We start from the raw sequence: 25,187 nt of genomic DNA on the forward strand, positions 1-25,187 counted from the left end.
CTATCACACAGATCAAGAAATAGAACATTCCAGGCCCCCTAGACCCCCTTATGTACTCCCTTCCAGTCTCTGCTACCCCCTCAAGGATAATGAGTATCCTGACTTCCGACAACCTACTATCAGTTATCCATTGCTGCCCCCAACCACCCCAAACCTTAGTGGCTTAAAACAAAGAACCAGTATATTCTATGTCTTACGATTCTGTGGTTTGCCTGGGCAGTCCTCTGGTTTCCCTTGGGCTCATGTGACCTGAAGGGCTGGCTAGACTGGAAGGTTGAAGAAGGCCTTAGTCACATCTGGCAGTTGGTGCTGGCTGTCGGCTGGGTGGCCTCAGTTCTCCTCTGCCCCTCCAGTAAGGTGGACCTGCTTCCTGCCGTGGCCAAGCAGCGTTCCAAGAGGGCCAAGGCCAGAAACAGCAGGACTTCTTGAGGCCTAGTCTCTGTAAGTCACAAAATGCCACTTTTATCAGATCCCATTGGTCAGAACAAGTCTTGAGGCCAGCCCCAATTCATGGGCGATGAATAGACTCCACTGCGTGAGTGTTTTTTGATCAACATTAGGTTTGTAAGATATATCTCTGTTGTTGGATAGAGTTGCAAATTGTTCATTCTTACTGCTGTGTGATATTCCATTGCATGCCATACATCATCAATTCATCTAATTCCATAGTTGATGGTTATTTGGAAAGGCTTCATTTTTTAGGCCCTGTGAATAGCCCCGCTGTGAACATACCGGCGCACCTGTTTGGTTGACCGCATACCCACCCATGTTTCTGTGGCGGTGGAAGTGCTGGGTCACCGAAAGACCGCAGGGTAGGAGATACTTCCAAACTTCCCCAAGGTGGTGAGTGGTGTGCACCCCACCAGCAGTGTTTGAAAGGTCCAAGAGGACTTCTTGGAGGGGAGTGAGGTTGTCAGTGGGGGTTTTAGAAAAGTCCCCAGGCTGAAGATGGGCGGAGGGATATCTCTAACCTTGGCGCCCCCTGTAATGTCCCCTCTTGGCCCTCCCTAGCCTCCTTTCTTCAGGCTGGGGGAAGTAAGGCCATCGGAGCAGATGGCCCTATTCTCAGTGTGAGCTCTCCTGTGGACTTTATCCTACCCCAGGGCCCTCCCACTGCCTTCTCTCTTTTACCCAGAAGCTGCCTTCCATGGTTGGCCTGATCTGCCAACAGGCAGGGAAGCTAGGTGCCTACAGGAGCTGACACATGAGGACACAGGAGCTGGAGGATTGCCATAGCAGCCTGTATCCATGACAGCTCTGGGCAGTGGGCAAAGCCAGGAGACTTGGGTTCTACTTCCAACCTTGCCGCTCTCTTGCTGCAGGATCATGGGAGGAAACTTTTCCCCTCTCAGGGCTTCAGTTTCCTCGTTTGTAGAATGACAGACAAGAGTATCCACTTCACCAAGTCTCCTTCCTCTCACTAACGTGACCCCGTATTTCAGAATCTAATGGGAACTGGCACCAGGAGGCCCTTGGAAAGCTCACCAGGCTTCCTGATTTCCAGGCACGTGTCAGCCAACTTGGTTCAGCTTGCTCCCTGAGTGGCTTTGCTGCACCATTTACCAGTCACTCACTCACTCATTCATTCATTCGTCCATAACATCAAGCGGTTTCTATGGCCTTGCTGGCCTCAGAAGGTAGAGAGAGAAAGTAGGCTTCATTGCTGCTGTCCAGCAGCTTGCCCAGGGAGGGAGGGCACCAGCCTCTAGAAAGCTGGAGGAGATGTGATCAGCCAGGCCCCAAGCTGCTGGGGGATGAACAGGAAAGGAGGGGCAGGTCAGAGGGGGTTCCACAGAGGTGTCTGAGCAGTCTCAAACGCAAGGGGGGCTTTGAAAGACACAAGTGTGGGGACAGGGCTCTGGGCAGAGCCCCATCCCAGGGCTGAAGGCCTATGTGACTGGGCTCACTGCAGCATTGCACTGGGTTGTGCTGGCTTGGCTGCTGCTTGGGCTACAGGGTACACTGCTGGGCTGGTTCCGGGCTTTAGCACGAAGTTCTGTAGATGGGCCTCCACTTGGGGGCTTGGGGAGCAGCATCCAGTTTCTAGGGTGACTCCACTTCTGTGAGCCAGCTCGGCCTTCCAGGAGATGGCCAGAAGGGGCCTGTATGGGTGGGACCTAGAGGTCTTTGAAGGGGGCTGCGGGCCGCCCGCAGGGTCAGACTTAGAGCTCACTGTGCCCTCTCCTGTCTCCGCAGGACTTCGCTGTGCTTGGCCAAGTTGGACTGCTGAGCCCCTCCTCCTCACCCCTGCCTCCTTTTCTTGACACTTTCAGCAGCCTCAAGTCCTGACCTTTGGCAGAGGCCTTAGCAGGTAAGCATCATGCACTGGTCCCTCACATTGTGTGTCTGCTGGTGGGGGGCCCAGCTGGGCGGCTGGTGCCATTTCGGGGCCTGGAAATGCAGGAGCTAAACTGTCATCACCGAGGAATTAGAGGAAGGGTCTTATTTCTGTTTTCACTTCTTTCTTGGCCTCCTCCTCTCAGAGGGAGCCAGACAGTGGAGGGGAGTGTGCCTGGCTCGGACCTGGACATTTTGTTAGATTCTGTTGCCAACTCCCAGTGTAGCCTCAGGTAGCCCTCTCCCTCCGCAGCTGGGAGCCTCAGTTCTCTCCTCTCATGCGTGAGTATGCTAATCGTGACGTTCTCTAACATTCTGAGCATATAACGCTATGAAAGGTCCTGTGCTAGATACCGTATAGTTATTGACTTTTCCATCTTCGAAACAATCTTGTGAATTAGGTGCCGTTATCATCCCCACTGTATAGGCAGGAAAACTGAGGCTTGTGGTGGGGAAATGACTTACCCAAGGTCACACACCTGGCTGAGCCCCCATGGGGGTCAATTCCAGGTCTGTGTGGCTCCAGTGCACCAGTCCCTAAGCCCTGGACTATTCTGTCCCTGGACTTTGCCTCTGCTGGCCTCTTCTGGGGGTAAGAATTGAGGTGATTGTGGGTGTCTTCAGAAGTTGTGGATCCTGACCCAACTCAAGGCAAAGGGAGGGCGCTTTTATGAAGTGACAGTGGCTACTGGTTGCCTGGATAAGGGTGTGGTGTGACATGAAGCAGGCCTGGCTTGGGGACCCTGAAGCGGTACCAGGGATCCTTCTAGAGAAGGGTTATGTTGGCTGGATGAGGCTCTCTCTCCCTCTGCCTCCCAAGTTCAGTTTCCCAAGCTTGCATTAAGCACTTGCTGCATGCCAGGCCTGATGTCAGGCCCTGGGGTGCAGGCCCTGGTGTCCCATTATGTGTTCTAGGAGAGAAGCAGGGAGATTACAACAGATGTGGAGGGGACAGTGTTCACAGGTCAGAGGGGGGCTCTCTGTGGGAGGTGACCCAAAAGTAAGTAGCATTGTGGAGAGACAGGACTGGGGATGGGTGGGAGAGCCTTGCAGGGTGGGGAATGAGGTTGGCCAGGTGATGGGAGGATTGTAAAGGGCCACAAGTGCCAGGCTGGGGAATTAAACCCTGGGGGCAGTGGGGAGCCGTGGAGGGTTCTAAGTTAGGTAGTGACCTACCGAAAGTGCCTGCATTGAAAAAGCCATTGGCAAGTCCCCAGCTGGAAGCAGGGAGACTAGTGGAACTGTCCCAAGTTCCCAGTGAGAGGTCAGAGGCCTCAGCTAGGGCCAGAGAAATTGTCATGGATAAGGAATGAGAATCACAAGAGACCAAGGCAGGAAAGTTGGCAGGATTTGCAATTGGCTAGTTTCGGGGCAGTGTGGGGACAGGAGGAATGGGATAAATGCTTGAGTTGTGAGTGAGTGTGAAAGCCTAAAATCCAGGAAGGCTTCTTGGAGGAGGTGGGCCAGGTTGTAGTCCAGAACATCTCTGAGAGGACTGAGATTTTCATGAGGAAGAGGATGATATGGATGGCCTAGTTATACATGGGCATGATGTTCTCATCTAGAAGTACAGACACACGTACAAGTCCCAAGGCTTCGCCAAACCCACAGTCATACCTGTGTCTGTGAATACATGTACACAGCATACTTAAGCACACAGACACATGTGTGCTTGTAAACCTGTCTGTGCATGCTAAGAGTAAACCGATGTGCATGCACACACACACACACACATGAGCGGTCATGTGTGCAAAAAGATACTCCCTCGTGTGCATATAGACACAGACATCACTCAGGCATGTTACAAACATTCACATTTGCACACAGATAGATTTGCATGCACATACAGGCTTACACACGTTCGTTAATTTATTTTTGATGCTTCCCACAGATATACAGGCACAAGTTCTCATAATACGTGGCCTGCCTACACACACAGGGACATGCTCACGTGCACACACAAGGAGTGATGTGTTCCAAGGAGAAGCAACTGTTCAGGGGTCGCTGGCTTCTCACCTGCAAAAGCTTCCAGCAGCTCTCGTGGTCTCTGGGCAGCTCTGAGCCAAGGTTGAGCCTTGCCTCTGTGTGTATGTCAGGGAGGGTGTTTGAGAGGCAGCTGTGTGACCGTGGACAAGCTCTTGCCCTTTCCAGGCCTCAGTTTCCTCATCTGAAAACAGGAACAGTCGCCACCTGCCCCCACCTCCTGGACAGGGTGGAGGTGAGGGCTAGTAACCACCAATGTGTAGTGCCAAGAAAAGTTCCTGGGCTCTTCAGGGCTTTAACAGATTGGAACCATTATTTTTACAAGAAGAACGAAAGTGGGTTATGGGTGGGGTGGGGGCAGTCTCCGTGTTGCTGGGGGAATGTCCACGGATTCCTGCTCCTCATCCCCTGGGGACTCCATCCAAGCTCCCTGGAGCCTGGGCACCCTCAGAGTCTTGAGCACGGCCAGTTGGTGGTGTCTGTGTCATACCGACGTTATCTGCACTTTCCCCGTTGGTTGCTGGCGAGTTGGGGTCTGTGGCACCAGTTTTGTTACACCAACTGCACCAGAGTCCCTGCGTGGGGACTGGCACATTACCTACATGAGCTCACTAAAGACCCCCGAGAACCCTGAGAGGGAGGCCTCCCCAGACAATTTCCAGATGAGGAAACTGAGGCACGGGGACGGTTGGTAAGGTCCTCAGGCATGTCAGCTCACTCATGTTGGAGCTGAGCTCCTGTCCAGGTCATTGGAAACCTAACTTTGTGCTCCTTTCTCCACTGGGATTCCTTCAGGGATAGGTCATTTCAGGCCCACTTTCTAGGGGAGGAAACAGAGGCTCTTAGTGGGTGGGCCTCACAGCTGGGATGGGCAGCGGCGCCCCAGATTCAAGACTTCCTCTTCCCTTCTCTCTCTCTTCCCCGTAGGGCCCCTCCATGTTGGAGGGTGTTCCCAAGAGTGCTCCTTGGCTTACCTGGGTTTTAGCCCGACCCAGAATTCACAGGCAGGAGTGTCCTTTTTTGTTTTTTCCTTCATAAAAAGGTGGGTTGTTCTCCGGGACCCACTAACTAGGCAAGATCTAGTAACTTCTTCTCTGAAACCCATTTGTTAAATGTCCTTTGTGTGGTCTTTTGGAAACATGGGCAGCAGGAATCTTTGGGGTAAGCAGTGCAAATTATGTAGCCGGTTAAGATGCTAGGAGCTTCCGATGGCCACTGTTGCGGGTAGGGGGAAGGGCCAGGGAATGAACTTTCACTTCTCTGGGATTTCACCGGAGGCAGGCCCTCCTCTTGGTCCTTCTTTTCCGTCTACGTCAACCTAGCAGATGTCTCCTCACCTTCCTGTGCCCAACTCACCTGTCACCTCCTGGACATCCTTCCCAGAGGGGCTGCACTTCCACCCTAACTGAAGCCCCAGTGACTGTGGAAGACTGGCTTTTCTCCTGGTAAAGAGCTCCAGCGACTGGCCCAGGAGAGGTCCCAGAGGTGCCTGGGGTGCAGAAGAGGGCCTGGTGGAACCAGAAGCCTGGCCGCCTGGAGTAGATAAGCCCCCAGCCCACTCCTCCCTGCAGATGACTTGGCTCGCATTCCCCAGCCAGGCGGACAGGAGTCAAACGTATGTGGTTCCAAAACTCGGGCGAATCTCACGTCAGGCAGAGGTGAGAGGGCCCCAGCAAAGCCTGGACACAGTGAAAGGGTATCTCGTTGAGGGCACTGACGTGACTCAGGGTATCGACTCTGCGCCCTGGCTTTGTGGTTTCTTCCCACCTCTGCCACTCCTTTCTTTGTGACTTCAGAATAGTGGCTTAACTTCTCTGTGCCTCATTTCCTCATCTGTAAAGTAGGGACAATAGGACCTACCTCACTAAGAGATGAGGAATTCAGCGAAGTATGCCATATAAATCCTCACACAGAGCCTGAAACATGGTTAGTGCTCCATGTGAATGGATTGATGGTGGGCCAGCAGGCAAAGGTGAGTGATAAAGCTGGCTCCAAAGGCTGTGGCCCCACAGGGGAGTGACATGGTTGGATTGCCATTTTAAAAAGGGTGTAGGGGACAGCAGGGATTGGGATTAGGCTGGATTTGGGTTTCATCTGAGGCCATCCCAAACAACTGGTGATTAGAGCTCCGTGGGCAGGACATGAGGTGAAGGCCACACTCTCTGGCCAGCCCGGCCAGCCCCTGGTTGGTGGCTTCATGCTGCCAACATGTGCCATCAGCTGTCAGTCAGCAGACTTCCAGGGATACACGGGCACAAGGTACGTTTGGGGCTGGCTACAAAGACCTTGAATGTCAAGCCCAGCTCACAGCCTGGCTCTGGCTATGCAGAGCTGGGATTCCAGGGTTCCCATGCGGCATGCCTGTCAGTCTTCAGCACCAGCTGAGAATGCACATCCCGTTCTCCCTGCCTGGAATTTGTTGCTTATAGCCCCTCCATCCCCAGGCTTTGCCGCCTGCCCTGACCTTGAAACCCCTACCCCAGCCTGGAACTGAAAATAGTCTACAGCCCACCACCGGTCATTCCTGCCCGAGGTAGAACGCTGCCTGGGTGAGCAGGATGGGGCTGCTGTCCTAGCAGGCCCTCTGAGCAGGACTTTCTTTCAAGCTGTAGTTCTGCTACAGACCTGCCTTATGACCTTGGACAAGTCACTGCCCCTCTTTGAACAGTTGTTCATTGGTCAAAGGGTTGGGACAGGTTAGGGGTCACAAACTACAATGATCTCAAGGGCCCCACCAACTCAGAAGCTTGGGAGGGCGTATCCCCACTGTGCAGATGAGGAAACTCAAAGCACAGAGAGGTTAAGAAATGTATGCAGGGTCACAGAGCTATTGGTGCAGTTGGAATTCAGCCTAATTTTATCTGACACCATTATAAATACGGGTTTTCCCCACTACATCGAAGTGTCTGTGGCAAGCACTTTAGTACCTACCAGAGTTTGCTGGGCGATCCATTCACTTCCTCAGCCAGAATTTGTTATGCTAGGCATCTGGCAGTAAATCTGCATTTGAGGGCCTGGGTGAGCAAAGCCCCAGGCTCACGCAAAGGTCACAGAGTCTCCAGTGTAGAACATGTTAGGTGGATGCCATCAGTAGGTGAAAGGGAGGAGCCGGGAGGATCAGCTCTTCCCTGATGCTGGAGGATGCAGGCAGGGGAGACTGCCTGGAGGAGGGGGCTAGATCCCCACACAGTAGAGTGGAGGTGTAGGGTCTTCTTGGGGTCTCTGTACAAGTTGGTGGGGTGGATCAAGAGTCTAGCTGGAGAGAAAGATTTGTTCAGCCACAGCTGGACGCGGGTGCTGAAGTAGCTCCCGAGGGCCTCAGAGGCTGTGCTTCAGAGTTTTACCTTGATCCTGCAGAGAGTGGAGAGCCCAAATGGGCTCTGCAGCAGCAACAGCTCCTCTGTGAAGGCTGGGAGGAGAGAGCTGGCCTCCCCTCACCTCTTCAGCACCATGGCTCTTCTGGAGTCTGTTGTGGACCAGGGGATGGAGCTCTCTATCAGAAGAAAAGCCAGCCTTCCACAATGCTGAGATGTGAAGTTACCTAGGGTGGAGTTCAGGTGCCACCTTCTGTTGCCACCGTTTGTGCCCCTGCCTGGGTTGGAAGGGAGACATGGATGAATCTGTTCAGTGATGTGATTGAGACAGAAAGGCCCAGAATCCAGCTCAGGGACACAGAGTATCATCATGGCAGGTGTAGGAGGAGAGCAGGCCAGGCAGGGGGAATCCTTCCCATGGTGGGGGGCAGGTCTGGGTCCCTCCCCTGGGTCTCCCGAGGTCCAAGGGGATCCTCGCCGATGTATGTGATCACCTGTGTAGGTGTGCAGGGCTGCATATGCACTCCAGGCTACCAAAGTGTCTTTCCCAGGACAGGCTGGGATTGGTAAACTACACCTCGAAGGGTTCTGCCAGTGTTACTCACCTCCGGGTGCTTGCTTCTCCCTCCTGCTGGTGCTTGCTCACCAGGCACTCAGTGAGCGCTGGAGTCTGAGGACAGCCACGCCCATACCCTATGTCCCTGGCTCCAAAGCCCCAGTGAAGTTGCAGGGAGGGAGCAGACACCGGGTGGAGCTACAAGGGCGGCATCTTTATTTGAATGACAGCATCCTGGCCACTTTTAGGAGGAATGGTCTTTAGAAATTATCTGGCCCAACCCCTCCTGGTAAAGATGGGGAAACTGAAGCTCAGAGATAGGAGGATACACCCCAGTGCCTCCCAGTGTGGCGCTCCAGGATTTCAGCTGAGCTCACTGCTACTGAAACTACTTTGGATGCATGACAGGTGTAGCTGCTGGCAGGGTGCAAGACTTGCAGCGGTAGTGACCTAGCCTTGGGACATGATGTTTGCGAAAAGGGAGGAATGACCCCAGAGGGGCACCCGCGACCTCAGAGAGTATGGCCAGGGAAGCTCTGGGAGTCTTTGGAGATCCGCCCAGAACCGGGACTGAGAACTGCGTAGGGCAAGGCAGGCTCAGACCTGGCTCTGTTTGTCCTGGTTTGTATTCCGCCTGCTATAATCACCACCTCCTGCTGAGCCTACTGCCATTAGGGCTTCTCTTCCCATCTGTTTACCCAGAGAGCTGAGTGAGGCCACGGCAGAGAGAATGCTCCAGAGTCAGGGCCCGCTTTGAATGCTGACAAGATGCAAGGGGACGAAGAAGGAAAGCAGACTTGGGAAACCAGGGGCGATCCACATTCATTCAACCTTTGGTACCAGGGACAAGTGTGTGGATGCTCCGAGTGACTAGAGGGCAGGGAGGGCTTCCTGGAGGAGTTGGAGCTTCAGCTGACCCTGAAGAATGAACGTGACTTTGAACTGAAACACATTCCAACAAGCAAAGGGACCTTCAGGGCCAAGGCCCAGAGGCAGGCATGCCTGGGGCAGATCAGTGGGGGCTGAGGCTGGACAGTGAAGGAATGAGGCTGGAGATGCCCCCTAGAGGCCAAATGGCAGAAGGAGGAAGTATATACTTTGCTTCTGACTTGCTGAAAGTGCCGGAGTTGATCCCTGCCCTACTTCCCTGTTTCAGTTTCCCTTGGATCTCCCTGGAGCTTCAGGCACCGGGCAGCCACAGCAGAGCAGTGCCTCAGTGGAAAGTCTGCCTTTGGGGAGAGTGTGGGGCAGCTGCCAGGATTCTAGGTTTTTCTCCTCCCCCAGGAGTCAGGCAGCTGGCTCAGGACACCACTGCTAGACCCAGGGCTTCTCTCTGGCTGGGGAGGGGTAACCGCAAACTCATTGGTGTGCCAGCAGTCTCACCAACAAGGGTGGAGGGATTTTAGGCCCCCGGGGCAGACCCACCTATGGGCTAAGGATCCAGTTTCGAGGGGACTTCAGAGCTGAGAGTTTGGGGTAGGCTTCCCCTCTCCGTCCTGCTTCTAGGGAAGGACGTGGCTGGACTCAGAGACTAATCGAGAGGAGGCGTCCCTTTGAGCCCTGTGATCTGCTGTGGGCCCTGTGGGTGCCAAGTACCCCTGGGCATGTAGCCCCCCGCTTGGCTCTGGGCTCAGCCCAGATTGTATTTGCTGAGCCTCCCTCCACTAACCCGTGGCAGCCTCTCCATCACTTGCTCCTTTCAGGAAGCCACAAGCTCTTGGATTTCCAGTATCTAGGATTGCGCAAATTCTCCCAGCAGCCAGCTCAGGCCCTGTCTGCTCCAGGCTGGCCCAGGAGACACTCGGGACGCCCAGGATCCTTTTTTGAACAACACTGCAACCTCCCCCACAGCACGAAGGGCAAGCTGCACACATGCAGAGCTTCTTTGTGACTCCAGCTCCTGTCACGACCGTCATATCAGTGGCTTAGCAGGGGCCCACTTTTCAGAGAAGGAAACTAGAGTCAGAGAAGGGAGATAGGAGACTTGGCCAGGTTCACACAGCCAAGCCAGGACTCAAGCCCAGGATTCCAAGCTGCCGGTCAAGCTCCTTTTGAAACTGAGCCAGTGTTTCTTGTCCGGGGCCCCCAGACAGGTGGGGCCAGGGTTTGGGAAGAGGAGGTGGGGGAAGAGAATGCAAGGGGTCGAGGACCTGGAGGGCAGATGGCCAAATCACTGTCTCTTCTCCTCAGCTCCAACTACCTTAATTAGCTGGGTCCGCCAGTGGCACTGACAGTTACCTGGTGTGGAGGAAGGCCTCCTCGCTCTTGAATCAAGGTGCTAAAAATAACTGGGCCCAGCTTCCTGGGGCCCCTGCCCAGCCAGCGCCAGCCCGCCTGCCTCAGCGACCTTTCTCCTGGATGCTGGAAGCTGATTACTTTGTGAATGTGCAATTCCTGTGCTGAGGACTTCCCAGAGGTTGGGACAGCTATGGCATTGCATGCTCAACTCCTGAAACTGGAGAAGGGTCCCTGCACGGCTTGCCAGCTCCCGAGGTATGGGGTAATGGGCTCCTGTCTGAACACTGGCACCCACCCACTTTTCTCCCTGGGTGCAGCACCTGCCAGGCTGGCCATCCTATCCCTGGGCACTTGGGCCCCTCCCTTGAGCTGCCGGAGTTTCTCTGGGGCTACCTGGACTCTTAAGTGGACAGGGGACTGTGCTCCTCATCCTCAGAGCTACCTAGTGCTCACCTTGAGTCCAGTACCAGGCCCAACACAGATGTAAAGCCGTGGCTCATGCCCTCACACTGCGTGTTCACCTGTCACAGCCAAGGGGAACCCAGACTTTAGAGCTGGATAGGTTGAGATCTAGCTGTGCGATCTTAGCCTCTATATTCTAATCTTTGAGATGAGCAGCACAACTGACCTTGTGGTGTTATTGCAGGAATTACATGAGGTCATGTGCAGGAAGTGCCAGGTCCTGAGAGCCGGGCCCATGGGGCAGTAGGAGGCATGAGCATCTCTGGGGGGGGGCTTTCCTTTCTCTTGCTGTATAAATAGACCCTAAAAGCCTAATACATTTGGTGGGTGTATTTGGACTAGGAGGGGGAGGTCTGCCCAGAGAGGCCTGCAACCCCTGCCCCACTGTGTTTGTCCAGTTCCTGCCCTGGGCAGTGTGACCGGAATCCTGTCAACATTGGCCTACATGCCCCCGGCTGTGGGGTTATTAGCCCAGTGGAAGTGAAAGTTGTTTTCTGGACTTGCCCACTCTGAGAACCAGGGCCAGAGTCTCAGGCCTTCCACACCTCAGTTTCCCCATCTGAAAGTGAGGATAATAATGACCCCTGACCCAAAAGCATTGTGAGATTAAATTAGGTGCGTGCATGCAGTACTTAGAATGGGCCTGGCGCGGGGTGAGCGCTCGGGGTGTGTGTAGCAGTAACAGCAGCAGTTGGTGGCAGCAACAGCCACCGCCTGCCGATTGCTGAATGATTAGTATCAGATGCTGTGTCAGATGCTAAGCACTTGACATACATTGTTTAATCTTTATGGCAACCATACACAAGGTCCTCCTATAAGCTCTGTGTTCCAGATGAGGGAACTGAGGCACAGAGAAGTCACACACAGTCTGAAAGTGGTAGAACTAAAACCAGATCTCAGAGTCAGCCCTGCCAGGGTGACCAGCCATTCAGGCTTGCCTGGGACTGTCCGGTTTTAGCGGTGAAAGTTCCACATCGCAGAATCCTCTCGGTTCCAAGCCCACCAGGACAGTTGACGTGCTCCGCTCCTTAGCCCGCTGGACACCGTGACCCCTCCTTGGCTCCGGAGCTGGCTGCTGCACTCTGGACTGGGCCCCCTCCCACATCCTATGGGTTCCTCTTCCAGCCCCATCACCTTTGCTCAGCCTCTCTTCTCTTCTCCTTCCCCTCTGCCAGCTCGAGGGGCATGGGTCATGCCCGGTGGGTCCCAGGCTGCCCCTCACCAGCCCTCAGTCTCCTCATTTGCTCTGAGGGCTTTGGCACCTCTGCTCCCTGCTTTCTAGAGACACTCTGGAAAACTTCCTTAAAAGAGGGAAGGCAGAGTGAGCCCCGCCCCCAGCCCTGGCTCAGGCAGCCTGGGGAGATTGCACTGGCCCTTCCGGTGCATCCGTGCATGGATGGAAAGCAATGCTGACAAAGGGAAAAGGTCAGCAGAGGGACAGAAGGACTTAGTGGCGGCCTGCTAGCCAGCAGTGTCCTCCCCCAGGTCAGCACTTCCTAGGGGGAGGGGCCCAGTGTTCCTTGGGGCCCTGCTCAATTCATATTGACTCAGGCAACCGCTGGCTCAGTGAAGCAGCTGGGTAGGTGCCTGAGTCGAGCTTGAGGCCTCTGTCTCCCTCACCACCACACCTGGCAGTTGTTGGCTGGACGCCTTTAAGCATCTCTGGCTCTGTGTCCCGCTTAGCACCCACACCCTCTGCTGGCATTTAGGTCTTACCATCTTCTTGCCTCTCCATGACTAAGCCCTTCCCAGCCCTCCACTACCCTCCCTGGCTTCCCCACTGTCATCAGGAATAAAGTCTGAATTCTGTGGCTGGTGTTAATGCGTGCCTGAGTTCAGTGGGGCAGCCCAAAGCTGCCGGTCCTGCCCCAGAACTCGGGTCTGCTGTCCCTACCCCCACACAAGGGCTGGCTTCTCCTGGCCCTTGCTCCCTGCCTGGGCGTCTCTTCCCTCCAGGCATGCCTTTCCAGGACCTACCCCATCACTTTTCTCCACAGGCGCCCCTACCTGGGGGCAGGAGAGGTGGGGGTCGGGATGGAAGAGGTGGTGTGTGAGGTAGCCGTGTATCCTGAGTGCCCACCCAGCTCTGCCCCATGTGCCATTCTCACCTAGGCTTCAGCGCTGTGCTCACTGTGGCCAGGATGCCAGCTGGATGCACTGACCACTCTACGCCATTCCTCAGACTTGTCCTTGAACTGTCCGGTACATCTCAATACCAGCTCCTGGAGGGGAAGGCAGGAGCTGTCTGTCTCCCCAGCTTACAGGGAGGCCAAGCCCCCACGAGGGCAGGATTTTCAGTGGTTAGAGCACAAACTCTGGGATCTGACCCTAGCTTCATCACTTACTAGCTGTGTGACCTCAGACAGTCACTTAAGCCCTCTGAGCCTCAGTGGTATCATTTGCGAAGTGTGGGTAATAACAGTTCACTCTTCACAGGATGGTGAGATTCAATGAAGTGACACGTGTTTAGTGTTCCCAGGGTCCTGGAACATTTTGAGGATCGATGAAGTCAGCTCTCATCATCACCATCATCATCAGGGAGGCTGGTACCATATCCAAAAAATGAGGACCCTCTCCTCCACATGGGCACCTTCTGGCTATTCGGACCCTCCACTTCTGCCCCTCTGTGTCCCCTCTCTGTCCCTTGTCCTTTCCCAGCACTCCTCTCCCATATTTCTGAAATCCCCAGGAAGGCCAGCCCTCCCTTGCCTCTGGTTGTCACCTACCTTATCCACCCTGTTCCCATGGAATGCCTGTGGAGCTGGGGCTGGGATTTATCGTTTCCCCCATGACCTCTCACAGGTCCCTAGAGAACAGTAGGTGCCTAATGTGTTTGTTGGGTTGAAACAATGTTCACTGAGCCAAAGTCGCTTCCAAGAACAGCACAGCAATGACTAGCCAGGCCTGTGGGCCCATCTGAAGGCTGTTGAGGGACATTTTGAAACCAGACCTGAGCCACCTTGCGCCGGGGTCACAGCACGCGCCCACCCCGGCCTCCTGGAGTAAGAGGTTTGGGGGAGGTGCATGAGGCTGGGAAGGGCAGAGGGCAGCACTGGGGTTGGGCCTCCCTGTCCTTTGAGCTGTTGCTCCCTCTTCTGTTTGACCCAGTCCTTTCCCCACCCCCACAGTTCTCTGTTAAATTGTGTTATCATATTTAAACCAATCAATCCCACTGCAGAGCTTTTCCTGTCCTAATGATGAGTTTTCAGCCCAAATGCCATTGATTTTTCACAGCCCTGAAAACCAGTTGATGAACAGCACCAGGGTTGTCTTTGGAGAGGTACTTAGAGCATTTCTGCAGGGCCCCTTTTACCAGCCACCCACTGCCCCATCACCACCCATCCCCCACCCTCACCCCACATGTCACCACCGCCTGCAGGGGGGCTGAGGCTGCCTGACAAAGGGAGACCCGCAGTGCCCGCCAGCGGTGGGGTGTCATCGCAAGAGGCCCCGCCCCTTGTGCTGGCGAAACAATCATAGTGGAGATTTTTATTGATTCTGGCCTAAGGCAGGAGCACAACTTACAGAACAGAGCAGTGGTGCTTGTCTTCCTTACAAGTTCAGAGCACATCCTGAGCGTGACAGACGCTCTCATTTCTAGACCTTGATGGGGCTGCCTGTCACACTGTTCTTTTAAAGGGGCGGTTCAGAAGGTTAGAGCCTTCCACACTGGGGAGTGGGAAAAAGTTCCCTTTGTGAAATCCTTGCAGCCTCCGGGATCAAAGGCAAGACTAGCTAAACCACTAGGCAGTGCTTTGCCTTTCAGATCACTCACTGTGAGGAGCAAGGCCTTGTTTGACCTTTCTAATGACCCCAGGGCTTGGGTGGGCAGGCGTTTTTGTTCCCACTTTAGAGATGGGCAGCCTGAGTCAAGGGCTCAGAAGAGCTGCTGGTGCTGAGACCAGACGCTCTCCAGGCCCGGGGTGCAGCCTTTGTGTTCCTGTCTGTCTGACAGGGAAGGAAGCTCCTCTTACTACCAACCAGCCTCTTTGCTCCCCTTGACCCACCCCTGAGCTTTGTCTGCTAAGCCCAGATGGTCACGTGGAAAGACCTAGGTGGTCATCACGTAGGGGTCTTGACTCACTGCCTGCAGCACACCACACAGCCTGGGAAGGAGGCTGGAGTGAGGCAGGAGGGCTGGGCAGGGGCTATGGCAAACTGCAGAGTGCCTGCCTCACCTGAACCCCTAAAAGTCACAGAGGTTGTAATAACCCATGTCCTTAAAACTATACGGGCTGGGGACAGGACTGTGGGCTGAATTTGCCCCTGCCTCTCAGGAATTCTCATTCAAGCCTTTGTTTTGGAGACAAGAATGTGTGGCCTGGAGCTGGGAGTGGCTCTTCAAGGTCACAGCACTTGGCAATGATAGAACTGGGGTTTGAGCCGGAAAGGGGGGGCAGGGAGGGGTCAACCAGGCACTGCTGCCTCCCTTGCCCCCAGGCTTGGTGAAGCTTCCCCAGCAGTCAGAGTCAGGAGCAGGGCAGGGCAGGGCAGGGGGCTCTGCTCTAGGGGAGATAGGCCCCTCACTCAAGAGACCCAAGAGTGTCCCAGTGAGCCCCCTCTTCCCTTTACCCTCGGAGCCGTTACCCTGCCTCCCTTCCCCACAGACAAACCTCCTGTCCCTCCTAATCAGGTTAGCCCCCTGCTCCACTCCTGAAGCTCTGCTGAGCTGCACCAGCTGCCTCTAACGGCCTGTCCACCAGGCCCTTTCCCTGGTTCTGGGGCCGGGGGAGGGGAAGCTAAGAAAAGAGCTGTGGGTGGGAAGGGTGCCCCATTCCCTCAGTTTAGACCTTTCCACGGCTTCTAGGATCAAGTCCAAACCCTAACCCTCGCATCCAGGACCCATTGAAATGAGACCCTGCTCATTTCTCCAGCCTCCACACCCCAGAGGCTCTCATTCCTGCAGTCTCAGGATGCTACTTGCCACCTGCCTGCCTTTGCACAGGCAGGTCCTTTTGCTGCTTCCACCTCAGAAAACTTCTACACATCCTTCAAAACCCAACTCTTGGGCCGCCTCCTCTCAGGACTCCTGCCCCTATACTTGCACTAGGGGCTCCACTGGTCTGGAACTTAACCATTAATCCCACTGTTTGGGTGCGCTCTTCCTAGACCTGGTTCCCTTTGAGTGCCCAGAGGAAAGGGAGAATATTCTAGAAGAATATGCCTCCGAGTGCAGCATAGAGAAGTGCTCAGTGAAGAAACAGGGCCAGCAGAGAAGAGAGGAATGGGGACCAGGAGAGGGAAAGAGAAAGACAGGAGTGCTTGGAACAGCGGCTCCAGCCCCTCTGCACCACTCCAGCCTACTTCCTGCCGGGGAGGCCATTCTCAGCGACACAAGCGGGGCCTGAAATAGACACGTGGGGGCCTTGGTGGTGCAGTGTCACAGCCCAGCGCTAAGCAACCCCCTGACTTATTGGCCACTGAAGATCCCTCTCTTCCCAGGGCCCTGCCCCTGCAGTCCAGACCCCGCCCCCAGCACTGCCCAGGCCTCGCCCCTCTGTTCCTGCTAACTTTGTTTTATAAATAAACTATATAAATAGGCTCCTCTGATTCCTCGGAGTACTGCAGCGTTTAAGGACTCGGGCACTGCTGCAGGCATAATTGTACTGCCGAATCCATCATCTGCCTAATTACCATTCATTTTGCGTTGATTTCTGCTAATTAAAGAGAGAGAAACTCCTAACAACTTTTGCATAAATACTATATTTGTTCTGTGTTAAGATGGGATGCTAATTTGCTGGTGATTGGCTGATTATCTAATTTTATAGCTGTCACACAGGATGGTCCTGTCTCCCCTTCTCGCCTTCAGATGCTGCTCAAGGCCCCCAATCAGGTGTCGGAGGGAAGGGTCAAGGGAGGTCCCCCTGGGTTGTTAGAGGGTCTTTCTGAGACTCAGGGGTCACCAGGAGCACTGCATGTCACCGAGGTTTGGAGGACTGCAGTCTGACTGACAGATATGGGAGGAACCTTTGGCTCATTCACTGTTTTTGTACAGATGTAGAGAAACTGAGGCTCAGAGATATCCAGCATCCCCCCACCCCACCCTCCAGTAAGACAGTGGAAGAGACAGACCCCCAACCCATGCGTCTGGGCTACTCCTCCAGTGCTGGTTCTCAATGTACGGAGCTGTGGTCAGGGGGAATGTTCGGGGTAACGGCAAGAGAAATATCTGGACCAAATCCCAGCCCAAGTGAAGGAAAGAGGTAGCCCAGTCTAAGCCCTTGGCAAAAACCAAACCCTCTTGGACCCTTCTAGGAACCGGAGTCTCCTCCCATTTTCCCATCCAGCCCAGGGCTCTGCTTCCACAGCCCCCTGACCCCATTCACCAAGCCTCGCTCCCGCAGCTTAGGCCAGCTTCCCCAGGACCAGCCTGCGCCCAGCCCCGGGCCTTGTGCACTGTGGACTGTGAGGACATGCACAAGGATGTGAACTCCAGATCTTAATAGGATGGATTTTCATCTGAATTGGAAAAAATATGTAATCAATACCTCACATCTGCAATTTTGCAGACGATATTGCTTTGGTTAAGTAAAAAGAAAGTGATTGGTTCAAAGTGATTTAAATAACAATGTGTAAATAATTTAGATGGAACACAGGATGTGGCTTACAGTATCTAGTAACTGAAGTTGGGGACACACTTAGGGAAGGTCAGAGAACATCAGGTCAGGAGACCAGGCGTCGGCAGCAGGGACCTGAGGGCAGGATTGGCCAGTCCCTGGCCTGGCCTGTAGGTCACCACTGCACCATCCCATAGCCAGGCCAACAGTGCCCCTGGGTCATGCCCTTCTCTCCCCAGCCCTGCAATCAGTAGGAATTAGCCCACCACAAGGGAATCATTTGCCTTCAGAAACCATTTCAATGGGTCTGTGTTTTAGGGAATCCAGGAGGTCAGACTGTTCCATCTCACCCCACGTGATGCGGTGCAGATGAGTGACTTCACGGCCACTCCTGGGCTGGCCCAGCTCCCCAGGCATTGGTGGTCGAGACCCTGGCTGACCCTTTTCTCTGTGTCTTCCTGAACAGTCTGAAAACAGCCAGTTCCAGATGTAGAGGGAAAATGGCTTTGACTAGGCCAGGTGTCACCTAGACAGCCAGAGAGATCAGAGGCTAGGGTTCTGGGCCTGGCTGCACTTTCTGGAACTTCAGACTCCTTCTCTGTAAATGGGAGACTGTCATGCAACCCTGGAAGGAGTCTAAGGGCCTTGTGCAAAGCGCCCCTCAGAGAAGCGCTCAATGCAGCTGGTGGTGAACTGATAACCCGCCCAGGGCCCCCCTCGGCCACCCACCCGCCGCCACCGTGTCTGTGCGAGGTGACCCCACTGCCGCCAGAGATCTCCCGCTCATTCGCCCTTTTATCGCCCTTTTATCGCCCTGCACACAATCGGGGGAAGCCTGGAAGGCCGCGGGGGCTGGGCAGATGGAAAACAAAGAGAGAAAACAAAGGCGCTGTTCCGAGGAGGCCAAAAGGCAGGGTGCCTCCTCCCTCCGAGGTCTGGCCAGCCTGGCCCACCAGCACCCGGCCTTGGTCACCCCCAGGCTGCTGGTGACCTGCCCCGCCCCTACAGAGGCCAGCCTCAGACCTCACATGGTGTCACCACTTGCTGGGTGACCCTTGACAAGTCACCTCTCCAAACCACCCTTTTCTTATCTGTAAAATGAGAATTGGACAGCAAGCTGCATGAGCTTCAGCAAGCCCCTCCCCCTCCCCCCACCTGGGGTCCCTTTTGGGTTGGCCCAGTTGATGCCTATTTCTGCCCGTAGAGAGCACCCCAGCATGCCCTGTGCAGAGTAAGGCAAGCAGAAGGCCGTATACTATCGGGATCTTGGTGCCAGTGTGTAAGCATTCGTGTGGAATGGAGGAGTGGTTTAACCAGAACAGGGCTTACCTGCGTGTCTGCCCTTGGTGGCTGCTGCTGTTGGAGCCTCCAAGGGAGGGAAAGCTCTCCTGGGCCCTCCAGAGCAGTAGCAAGGAGCAATGGCTGAGCCCCCAACGGCACCAAGGCCAGGCTACCTGGGTTCATAGCCTAGCTGTGTGACCTTGGGCTGCTTTCTTAACCTTTCTGTGTCTGTATTTTCATCTGTTCAAATGGGTATAGTACCTACCTGATAGGTTGTGGTTAGATTAAATGAGCTGATTCACGTAAAGTGCTGCAGACGGTACCAGATAAAGATCCATTAATGTTAGGTACTATTCTTGTCATCAGTTTTAAAACTCTTATTGATTAGAGGTGGACGTATTGGGGCACCCATGGAGCTTCAGCCTCCAAGTCCCTCCCCTGCACTGTGCCAGTGAAGGTGGGAATTTCTCTGGCAGCTGTAGAGGGTTCTAGGTGGGAGGGCACCAGGTTGCTATGAGGTACATCTCTGTAAGCATTTCTGGTAACAGTTTAAAGGGGCCTGGATTGCTAAGGCTCTGGGAATTTGTTGTCATTTATTTTCTCATTCTAAATATGTGTTTGTAATTTTATGGATAGTTCTACAGAGGACCTCCAAAGTAGTGTAAGCTTCGGGCCCTGCCCACCTGGACCACCCCTTGCTTATTTTCTGTTACCATTAGTGCATTTGTAGGCTGGCTCTTTCCTGCCTGCTTTTTGCCCCAGCAGAAGGAGGGCCTGGGCCTCGGGGCTGGAGGGACCTAACTTCTCTCCCTGTAGACAGCCATGTTATGTGCAGGCCTGCCTCTGAGCACCCCCATACTGCAGTCCACACCCCACAGCGCAAGTCGAGGAACCTCGGAGGAGGGCAGGCAAGGAGAGTGGGACTCTCAGAGGAGATCTCCTGAAGGAGACCCAAGGTGTGTGGGGGGTCCCTGTCCCTGCACTGTGAGCTAGAGCTCTGTCCCCCTCCTCCTGCCCACTGCCCTAACCTGTGTGTGCCCCAGTGGGCAGGCACAGGGGGCCGTTGGGGCCGTGGGAAGCAGGCTGCTGAGTTGCAACTGTTGCCCCTGAGGCTGTCACCAGGGTGGCTGGCTGTGCGCCAAGCCCTGGGTTTGGTGCCGGGTGGAGGCCCAGGATGGCCCTTGCCCTCAGAGCTCTCGAGGTAGCTGGAAGCACAGCATTCGCACCTGGAAGGGTGAGGAGTGGGTAGGGGGTTGTGGTGTTGGCCTCTCGGCCTCAAAACTCAGAGAGAGGAGTCAAGAGAGCCCCGAGATCGTGAGGGCTGGGCACTTGGGAAGGCGGGGGGCCCTTGTCTGGGGAGGCTCCTAGAGGAGTGGGTGCCTTGGGCCCTGGCAGCAGGCCTCTTGCCCTGGGCTCTGACGGGGACATTTATAACCCACAGCTGTGCCGTCCTGGGCCCAATTGACTGTGGTAAAGGGATCTGGCTTCAGGAAGTCTGCTCCTGAGGCCACTCCCCACCCCGACCCCACACTCTCCTTCACCTCCTGATCCCCACATCCTGTTCTCAGCAGGAGGGGCAAGCAGCCCGGGTACTCAGCCAGGGGCCCAGTCGGGGTCTACAACCTGTGGGCAGAGTTGGAGAGGTCAGAGAAGCCAAGGAAGGCCCAAGACTTTCGAGGCGGGCCTCTGGGGATCACCAGGATCTACCCCCCAAGGCACACCCAGCAAGACCCAGGCACACAGAGAGCCAGAGGCCACTCGAGAGCCCTCAGGAGCTGAGGACCAAGAGCTCAGATTGTGGAGCCCCGGGATGTGTCCTATGCTTCCAAATCTAACTAGAGGGGATTATACTTCTAGCCCCTGCTGACCAACTACAGCCTGGCAAGGGGCAGAGGGGCACCGGAAGCCTCAGAGAACACTGGGGAGAGGTGCCATCTTAGACCCCAGGCCTCGGCATGGCCTGCAGCCCTGCCTGGCACACCCCATCCTGGAACCAAATTCTTCACAAGGCCGTGCCCATTTGCCCAGATCCTCGCAGCAAAGTTCATGCTGGGGAAAAGAATGGTCTTGCCCAGGGTTGGCAAGAAAGGACCGTATTAAAAACCTCCAGTACGCCATGACTCTGACCCCCTGGGCTCCCTTGGCCTTATTTGCTAACCAGTTCTTGGGTCCTGTCAACCAACTGCCCCTCCCCATGACTCTCTCTCTCCTTCTATACAAGAAAACGGTCGATAAACAATAGTGAGCTTGCCAGAGCTCTGCCTTCATAACTCTGGTAACCTGTGAAAAGATTCTAAAATTAGTACCTGAATGAACATATATTTTTGTTTCCTTAGTTAAATTTTTATTAAGGTAGATTAGAAATATATAGCCAGCATATCAAACCTATTATTTCATGGACATGACTGCTTTGGACAAGACCAGATTTCTTGGAGCTAAAAAAAAAAAAAAAAAAAAAAAGGTGAGTTGACATAAAGATAAATATTAAGTCATCATACAGATAGGACTCAGCTAGAACTCAGCTAGGACCAAGAGTCATGAAGAGCACAGGAGAGGCCTAAAGTCTGACGAAAACCAAATAAGTAATGACGGGCTCTTCTCTACTTTAAACTGTTTCTGGGTCTCCTCTGTCAGTTGTCAGCAAAAAGTCTATCCGTGCATGCAGGAAGAGACGAGGGGGGAATGCAAGCTGGTTTTGCCAAGGAGGTGTGCACATACATAAAATGGCTCCAAGTGTTGGTCAGAGGTCTGGTGAGCAATTCATAATGAGGAAAGAATTCAGGCAGAGGTCAAAGAGTGGCTTTGGAAGTGGCTGCCATTCGTGAGCGATAATTCCCAGGAGCCAAGCATGGCCCAGAGAGGAGAACATGGCCAGGGGCTCACAGGCCCAGCTAAAAATACCCGGACAACTTCTCCTTGTCCCCCTGCCTGGGGGCTGCACAGGAAGGCCATGGCTTTCTGCTTTTCTCACCAGGAAGAGAAAGACAACACAAAGCCCCTGAGCCCCAGAAGAAACAAAACTTAGACATATTTTTAAAAATTTTAAGAGTCCTTCTAGGAGGAGTCGGCTTGCTTGTTGAAGTACTGCAAACTGCAGTAAATCCGGCATCCCAGGGAGTGCTTAAGTGGCCCAAGAGGCCAGCAAGGTTAGCCGAGCAGTGGGGGACAGGTTTGGGAGACAGTGGACTGCTGTCTGCGTCCCGGCCGCTCACACATGTCTGTCTCTCTCCCTGTGTACCCAGGACAAGGAAGACGCCGTTGGCATCAGACTGATGCTGGGAGGGGTGTGGAAAGAGCCGTGGTCCATCTGTCGGCTGCCAGTCCTAGGAAGGTAACACCAGACCCCCGACAGCCTGATGCCCAGGCCACACTGCCTTCTTCCCCTGAGATCTGGCCAGGGACGAAGGTGTCAGTCTGTCCTCCAAACCCTTCCTGACCCAGGCTGCAGGGCTTCTCTGTAATTCCATGTGTGCGGCTAGCACGGAATGCTTCTGTGCTTCAGTTTGTCCATCTCTAAAATGGGTCCCCCCAGTTCTCAAAGATTCTGTGAATCGGTTTGGCCTAATTTTTATTTGGAGTTAAGTCTTATTAGCAGCCTGGCCCGGGTTGAACTCTGGGGGCACAGCCAGGGATCCTCACCCTTGTGAGTATAGCATGAAGGCCACCAGGTCAGCAGGACCAGTCAGGGCTTGGGAAGAGAGGACTTTCTAGAGCAGCCTTGGCTGGAGAGGTGTCTCACTGGAGATGTGGCTGAGGCAGTTTTTGAAACTCCAAAGTGATTTCCCTGGCAGCTCTGCGTAAGAATTATTATCCATATTTTTCGATCACACGACCAAGGCTCGGGGACGTTAATGGGCTCGCCAGGGGTCTACAGCAAGCTCTGGCCACATCAGAGCAGCTCGGCTGTCTCCCATCTGCCATATCAGCTCTCTATGCTTTCACTACACTACACTGGGCTGGCCCATCCTCCACCTATTGATCCCAAGCAGCCACTGGTCTTTATTTTCTGCCTGTGGTGGACCTGTCCATCCACTCATCATTTATCCACTCACCTACCCATCTAGCCATCTGTCCAACCCTCCCATTCAGTCACTCTTCCATTTACTCACTCATTCATTCATCTCCTCATCTACCCATCCGCCCATTCTTCCAACCATCCATTTACTCACAGATTCACACATCAAACACTCACTGCTCTTAACACCAGGCCAGGCCTACCCTAAGGGCTGGATTTTAAAGAGGGATCAGACCCAGCTCTGCCCTGAAAAGGTGCAATCTGCGATGGAGGGGGACACAGGATTCCAGAGCCAGACCCAGTTCCATGACTTCAGTGCTCAAGGCTTGTGTAAGTGTCTGTGCCTGCACAGGGAAGGGGCCATGTGCTGGCTTTGCAGGCAGGCATTCAGGGAAGACTTCCCAGGGGAAGTGGCATTGTTCATTTATTCATGCCCCAAATGTTTACTGAGAAAGTCTCCTTGCTGGGAACTGCTGGATGTTTTGGAGACACGGCAGGAAGTGAAACTGACAAAATTCCCTTTCCTCATGGCATGGACAATAAATACCCCAAATAGGATATTTGTCAAGTGATGCTAACTTTTAAGAAGGGAAGTTAGGCAAGTAAAGTAACAAGTCTACAGTGTGGACCAAAGTGTTCTTTGACAAAGGATGGTCAAGGAAGGCCTCTGACAAGGTGGCGTTTGAACAGAGACCTGGATGCAAGAAGGGAGGGAGCTGGAGTGCACTTGGGGTGTTCAAGGATATAGCAGAGAAGTCATGTGGCTGGAGTGAAGTGAGGGGTAGGAGGAGAAGGCAGAGGGATCCTGGGGGACCCACTCATGTAGAGTGGAGCCCGGAGATGGCTTGAAAGCTATGGATCACACCCAGGGAGGGCTGGTGGTGACTAGGGGTAGTAGGGGAAGACATGGGAATCCATCAGAGTCTGAACGTATTGTAAAGGCTTTGCAGACAAGCTTGTGGGTCGATTAGAGGCAGACGATGAGAGAAGAGTGGGAGAGTCGAGGGAGGCTCTTGGATTTGAGACAGGAACCACTGGGGAGCAGAGATGGTCATTTACTCAGCCGAGGACGACAGCAGGGGAGGGCTGAAGGAAGCCGAGGAGTTGCTTTCAGACTTAAGTTTGAGGTGGCTTTGAGACTGTCAAGTGAAAAGGTTGAGTCGGCTATTGGATCGATGAGGGTGTCTGGGAGGCAGAGTGTGTCTCGACCGGAGATATATACGGGGCAGCTGTCATGTATAGATAGTGTTGCAAGCCATGAGGTCACCTCGGGAGGCAGTGGAGATGGAACAGATCACAGCCTGAGTCTGTGTCACCAACATCCAGCCCCTGGAGGGAGAGAAGATGGGGTGGGGGTAGTAAGCAGATGGAAAGGGGCAGCCAGAGAGGAAGGGAGGAGGAGAGCTGAGACAGCGGGCTCTTTGTGGATGAAGAAGATTTTGCTGGCAAAGAGGGAAGGCGGCGCATCCGGCAGAGCGAACAGCATCGACGAAAGCTCAGAAGCCTCAATAAATGAGGCACGTGTGGAGAGAGGTGGTAGAGAGGGAGAAGGGGCCAGACCAGCTTCCCCCTCTGCACCTGGCCACACAGAGACCAAGGCCCATGGGTGCCTGGCTGAGCTGTGTATTTTCCCATGCCCACGCTGGTGGGCGCTCCTCGGGCTGAACTGAATGAACCTCTTGCCCCAATTGTTACAGAACCCCTGGGCCGCTCCAATTGAAACAGAACCCACGGGCTCTTTAGTTAGGGGCCCGATTGCCCGCCGCCAAAATTATAACTCTCAATACCAGAGTTTAGTGAAAAGAAAAAGAATTATTTATTTAGCAGTTATATAGATTTAGCTATTTGCGGATTTCCGTTGTTAAGTCTTATGTTCTTTAAAACACCCATAAACACATATCCTTGCCTTCCCCCTACCAAACCAAGCTAGTTTTAGAAAACTTAGAGATGCCGTTTCCCTACTTTCCAAACACAGTTCAGCTTTACCGGTAGCTGCCAATCATTCAGTCCTGACTGGGGAGGCCTCGTCTGTGTCATGGGGTCCACCGGCTTTTAATCCAGAACCTCGTGGATTCTCAGCCTCCTTGTAAACTGTATAGTTAGTGCTTTTGTAATCCACATGGAGATTCTTCTTTTTCAAAGCAGCAAGGTACGTCCCTTCCTTAACACTGCATCGTCAGTCCCAGTTAAATCCGCATAGTCAGCCTGTCCCCAGTTTAATCCGCACAGTCCGCCTCGCTGAAAATGTCTGCCACTTATTTTTAAATCCCTGACTGCGTCCTCTGATGCAGTGGGTGCGGTAACCAGTTCTGACCATTCACAGAACCTCACGCAGGCTCTGTGTGCTTCCTTCATACCGTCCCCTGGTCCAAGACCCCTCCCATCTACCTGAGGCTTTGGATGCATTAAAGCCATTTTGCATAAAAAAGACACTAGCCACCAGC

At 54.1% G+C, this 25,187-nt stretch overlaps 2 long non-coding RNA genes across 3 annotated transcripts in view; one reads left to right on the forward strand and one right to left on the reverse strand.

The window, feature by feature from the left end:
- The first annotated feature begins 279 nt into the window (after nucleotides 1–279).
- The window catches only part of LOC150002036 (uncharacterized), a 70,677-nt gene continuing 45,769 nt past the window's right edge, over nucleotides 280–25,187 (forward strand). For both annotated transcript variants that reach the window (XR_016513112.1, XR_016513111.1), the window contains exons 1-3: nucleotides 280–441; nucleotides 2,197–2,311; nucleotides 21,971–22,059. This is a non-coding gene — a long non-coding RNA (uncharacterized LOC150002036). The remainder of the gene's footprint in view (nucleotides 442–2,196; nucleotides 2,312–21,970; nucleotides 22,060–25,187) is intronic.
- Nucleotides 7,160–8,313, reverse strand: LOC150002037 (uncharacterized). The gene is made up of 2 exons (XR_016512960.1): nucleotides 8,240–8,313; nucleotides 7,160–7,912 (listed from the first exon to the last, which is right to left on the reverse strand). It is a non-coding gene; the product is annotated as an uncharacterized LOC150002037 (long non-coding RNA).

Source organism: Furipterus horrens, unplaced genomic scaffold (genome assembly GCF_987537825.1).
Source record: "Furipterus horrens unplaced genomic scaffold, mFurHor1.1.pri manual_scaffold_9, whole genome shotgun sequence".
Taxonomy (NCBI): domain Eukaryota; kingdom Metazoa; phylum Chordata; class Mammalia; order Chiroptera; family Furipteridae; genus Furipterus; species Furipterus horrens.